Source organism: Balaenoptera ricei, chromosome 5 (genome assembly GCF_028023285.1).
Source record: "Balaenoptera ricei isolate mBalRic1 chromosome 5, mBalRic1.hap2, whole genome shotgun sequence".
In the NCBI taxonomy this organism is placed as follows: Eukaryota; Metazoa; Chordata; class Mammalia; order Artiodactyla; family Balaenopteridae; genus Balaenoptera; species Balaenoptera ricei.
In genome coordinates, this window is record NC_082643.1 from 45,985,913 (window position 1) to 45,991,912 (window position 6,000).

Here is a 6,000-nt window from a genome sequence, read left to right on the forward strand (position 1 = left end):
ACAGTCAGTTCCTCATTTTGAATACGATCCCATTCTAAGAGTTATCATGCACCCTCCCACTTAGACATAATCAGAGCTAAGATTTTAGCTCCTGAAACGTTAATTAAAACAATATATTAAACTTAGGGGTCCGAAAATGAACAAGGGGCAGAGGAATGCAAAGGTTTGCTAGATGAATATGGGTCAACTGAGATCCAAGGAGGAAGAAGAGCTTAGTACAAATGTCCTGTGTGCAGCCAGGTTCCAAGATCAATGCTGTTGCTTTATTGGGGAAGGTCCAGAAGGAAGATTATATATTAGCTGGGAGATAGACAGAAAATTGGTCTAAAGTTCTCCATAATATGGGAGCTCCCTTTCCTTGTGGAAGGCACGGTGAGGGCATGTGGAGAATGCATAAGAGTGAAGGAGGATTTATAACTAGGACTCTCATTGAAGGTGACAAAACAAAACCTCCACTAGTCTAAAACAAGAAGGAAAATATTTGCTCATAGAACTGACCAGTCCAGGGATAGGACTGGTTTAGTTCTCTCTCCAGGGCCTCAAATGATGTTACCAGGACTCAGTTACGCTCTTCTCTTGGCCCTGACTGGACACCAGCCCAGAAGCTCCAGACTAATGTCTGAGGCCCAGGTTCAAGTCCAGTAGAAAAGAGAATATCTCATGCTGGTCGCTGAAGCCCAAGCTCCAAGATTAGCTCTGATTGCACCAAACTGAACTACACACCAACTATTGAGCCAATCATGTGGTCAAGGGAAGACGAACCCTGTGACTGGTTGGGTCTAGGGCAGGTCACACAATCCAACATCAGAGCTTTTTATTTTGTTTTTTTTTTCTCCCAGTCCTTTTTCTCTCTATGTTTCAGTTGGGGTCCTTTGCTTTGATCTTTCAGCTGATGAATTTTATCTTCTATTGTGTTCCATCGGCTGTTAAACCAGTCTGTAGAGTTCTTACATTCATATGTTACATTTTTTTTTCAATTTTAGAATGTCCACTGGATTTTTTTTAATGGATTCACCCAAAGCCATGTACAAGTATGTTTTTAAAAAAGCATTATTTGTAATAACCAAAACTGAAACCAAAATAATTTCTATCAAAAGTGAATGGGTAAATAAATGGTATTCCTAGAATGGGATATCATATACTAGTTAAATGAATGAACCCAACTATAGCCAACAGCAAACACTAAAGTTGAAAACATAAAATTAAGATAAAGACATCAAATGCAAAATATTGTGTGATCACATTTATATAAAGTAGTTAGGGAATACTGTTTAGTTAGTAAAAGTATAAATAAAGGCAAGGAAATAATTACAAATAAAGCCAGTACATGCATTTTGGGGTAGATGTATTATATTTTGCAATAAAGAAAGAATTAGATAAAGGAAAGGGGTAACTGTGGGTTTTGAAAAACCCATGAGAACATAAGCAGTTCACCTCTGCCTCCTATCTCTGTGGTCCTCTTCTCCTGCTGCCCCTTTTAAACACCATCGCAAGCTTTCCACAATGATGGTGAACTTTTGTCCTAGAAAAGTGGTAAATAACATTGTCTCCAGAAGTCTTCTGTTAAAATTGATCTAGCGAGGTAGAAAAGAAGTCAGTGTGTGCTCTAGAAGGAGTTATACCGTCTCTACCATCAACCTGATAGGAGGTAGGTTCCAGGGGCCAACATGAGACAAACCTCAGCTGTAGGAAAGGTGGATTTAAGAGACATGAGATGGTACCCTGGGAGTTAAACTATAAAATCAGATAATGAATTAAAGCAGAGATTTGCAAATTTCTACTAAATAATAGGTAAGGTTTATTTAGTATTTACTAAGGCTAATGTGCTAAAAGCTTTACAAGCATAACCCTTACAACAACCTTGCAAGTTAAATGAGAGATTATGTTCTTAATATTGCAATGGAGGAATGAGGTTTAGGGTATTTTCAATAAAGTCTTCAAGGTCATGTGGCCAAGAAGTGGCAGAACTAAGGTCATCTGGCTCCCAAGTCTCTGTTCTGAACCCCCTCATTATAATCCCTCGGCTGGAGAGGTCCAGTGGCTCCCAGGCCTGCGCAAAGCTGGAGGGTACATGCTGTTATTTAACAGCAGAAGGGTGGAAAATCAGAGCAACTTGGGAGGGCCAAATCAGGCACTCTTCAGGGAGAGGATCTATCCTGCCAATAGATTCTGGTTTTCATCATTCCTTTGGTTTAAGGCTGTTTCTACAGTGGGGCTGGATGTATCAAGTTTACTTAGCCTCATGATATTAAACATTTTAATTATGCAAATAATCTCTCATCTTCTGAGGTCTTTGTTAGCAAGCAGCTTTCTGATTATCATTTGACTTTCCAAAAAGAACCCCTTAGAATTTGGAGTCTGTCAATTTGAGTATGCTGGTGTGTGTGTGACAGTTTTTGTTTTTCATTGTCTTCCAATGTATTAGCATTCTTATTTATACATTGGTTTCTTGACTTATGTGAATGTGAATTTTTTTCATTAGAAATTGACTTTGAATGCTGCATCTACAAAAATCTGACATCTGAGTCTGAAAGACTGAACACCAAGCTCTGAATTTTGGCAGACTCATCAAGGTAGAGTTATCACAGGAAGTCTTTTGGGCAATAAACAATTGACCTTTTCCTATTCAGATTTTTTTTTCTTTAATATCCCCCGTATCTTTCTTTCTTTCTTTCTTTCTTTCTTTCTTTCTTTCTTTCTTTCTTTCTTTCTTTCTTTCTTTCTTTCTTTCTTTCACATCTTTATTGGAGTATAATTGCTTTACAATGTTGTGTTAGTTTCTGCTGTATAACAAAATGAATCAGCTATACATATACATATATCCCCATATCTCTTCCCTCTTGCGTCTCCCTCCCTCCCACCGTCACTATCCCACCCCTCTAGGTGGTCACAAAGCACCGAGCTGATCTCCCTGTGCTATGCGGCTGCTTCCCACTAGTTATCTATTTTACATTTGGTAGTGTATATATGTCCATGCCACTCTCTCACTTTGTCCCAGCTTCCCCTTCCCCTTCCCCGTGTCCTCAAATCCATTCTCTACGTCTGTGTCTTTACCTGTTGTGGAGTTTAACTTTTAAAACTTAACTTCTCTAAGCATATCAGTTCACTTCACCTGTGAATGATTGTCGTGCTATAAGGCAGAATAAACCATGAAGACATTAAATTTCAGTGAATTAATATGGTAAAAGGTGGGTTAGAAGGGTGCTGTGGACTGAATTATTCCCCCCCCCAGATTTGTATATTGAGGTCCTAATACCCAATGTGATGGTATTTGGAGATGGGACCTTTGGGAGGTAACTAGGTTTAGATGAGGTCATGAAGGTGGGGCTCTCATGATGGGATTAGTGCCTTTATAAGAAGAAACACCAGAGAGCTTGCTTCCTCTCTCCTTTACCCCACCCCCCAAACCCCTCCCCATGCAAAAAGAGGTCATGATAATGGCCATCTACAAGCCAGGAAGAGAGCTCTCATCAGAACCAGAACACGCTGGCAGCCTGATCATGAACTTCTAGATGCTAGACCGTGAGAAAATACATTTCTGTCGTTTAAGCCACCAGTTTATGGTATTTTGTTACGACACGCTGAGCAGACTAATACTCCTCTCCTAAGTGTTCACTGGAAAACAGACAGGCAGCTCTCCTTTGAGTAACTGAGAGATGTGATGGCTGAGGCAGGACAGACTCAAGAAACCTGAAAGGCGATCCCAAGAATATGAACAACCCAGACAGCATTCTTTTTTTTTTTTTTTTTTTTTTATTTATTCATTTTTAGCTGTGTGGGTCTTCGTTTCTGCGCGAGGGCTTTCTCTAGTTGCAGAGAGCGGGGGCCACTCTTCATCGCGGTGCGCGGGCCTCTCACTATCGCGGCCTCTCTTGTTGCGGAGCACAGGCTCCAGACGTGCAGGCTCAGTAGTTGTGGCTCACGGGCCCAGTTGCTCCGCGGCATGTGGGATCCTCCCAGACCAGGGCTCGAACCCGTGTCCCCTGCATTGGCAGGCAGACCCTCAACCACCGCACCACCAGGGAAGCCCCCAGACAGCATTCTTAAAGAGAAGAAATCTGAAAACCTACCTTTGCTTTTTTTAGTACTGTGTTGCACCTGGTATTCCATACCAGGCTTTTTTTCTGAAATTTTTCTTTGTTTCCCGCTTCTGTTTCATTCAGCAGAAGAATTGCACTAGTGTCGTCAACACTTAGAACATTTTTAGAAATCAAAACATTTGACTCAGAAAAAATGTTTAATTACGTCATATTCCTTCTGCAGATCATTCTTTCCTTTCTGGAAAAGAATCAGGTTATACAACCTTGGAAATGCAGTTAGCAGGACTTTTAAATGGTGCTTGATTTTTTTGAAAGGTTAGGCATCTGACCATGGGTTTTCCAAGTCAAACAGTAGTATAAAAACTTAGAGGCTTGGAAGTCAGAGGCCTGTAATGCTGTGGGGTACTTCTCTGTCTCTCTCCTGAAACAGTAGGTGAGATCAGATGAGAAAATTTGTACAGATACTGTTTGTGTTTCTCTACATAGAAGACCATTTCTTAAGAGTCTGCTTTATAAACCTTACTAAGGTTCTATAATACACTGAGCCACTTTTTGGAAATGTATAAGAAAAAAATTCAGTGTGCTGAGGAAATCTTATTTAATCACACTGTTATTACTTTTTAAAAGTGTCATTTTTTTCTTTGCTTTTCAAATAATGAATGGAAAGACCCAGAGTTTTGGAAGGCCACATAGCAAGCCATAACTAATCCTGATTTTAAACTCACGAAAATAATCTTTTTTTTTTTTAAGTTGAAGTATAGTTGATTTACAGTGTTGTGTTAATTTCTGCTGTACAACAAAGTGATTCAGTTATAAATATGTATACATTCTTTTTTTAAATACTCTTTTCCAGTATGGTTTATCACAGGATATTGAATATAGTTCCCTGTGCTATTCAGTAAGACCTTGCTGTTTATCCATTTTATATATATATAATAGTTTTCATCTGCTAACCTCAAACTCCCACTCCTTCCCTCTCCTACCCCCCTCCCCTTGGCAACCACAAGTCTGTTTGATAGAGGTCTTTTTAGAGAATGCAAAGATCTCAGTAGTAATTCACACGCTACTATATATAAAATAGATAACTAATAAGGACCTACTGTACAGCACAGAAACTCTACTCAATACTCTGTAATGGCCTATATAGGCAGAATAAACATGAGAAAAGAATCTAAAAAAGAGCGGACATGTGTACATGTATAACTGATTCATTCACTTTGCTGTACACCTGAAACTAACACAGCATTGTAAATCAACTACACACCAATAAAAATTTTAAGAAAATAATAATAATAGCTTAGAAAGGTACCTTTACATCGTACCTACAACATGCCAGTCACAATCCTTGTCATCTTGGATTATTTTTCACTGTTGCAGGACGTCAGCAATGAAGATATTTATAGTGGATGAAGAAAGTAAGGTTCAGAGTGGTTAAGTAACTGGACCAAGATACATTACTAATAAGAGGCTGGGTCAGAACTCTCCAACTCCCTGGCCCTGAAGTCCACATTCTTCCCACTACTATGCCATGTGACGTCCATAATGATATCTGCATTTCTGGAAAGACCAGATCAATCTATTAATAATTAATTTCTCATCCTAGAGTAGTAGAAAACTCACAATGAGAGTAAAATGGATATTGGTGGTCTAGTGACTTGAAGGTTATTTCATTTCTCTGCTTTTGAAATTCTTCCAAAGCAAAGCTGATTTAAAAAATATATAGTGGTAAGAGTGCGCTGGAGAAAAGCCAGAGAGACTGAGGACTGTGCTTTACCAGCAGGTTCTAATCATGCCATGATGACAGACCATCAAGGTATCGATCTGCAGAGCTTACAGCAATCATAATAATCCACATTTGTAGAGAACTCTATTTTTAGGCCTGAGATAAATTGTCTAGCAGAAGACAACTAACTGGATCAGAAAAGAAGCTGTGCCATGTAGATTAGATTAGCTTTCTTTG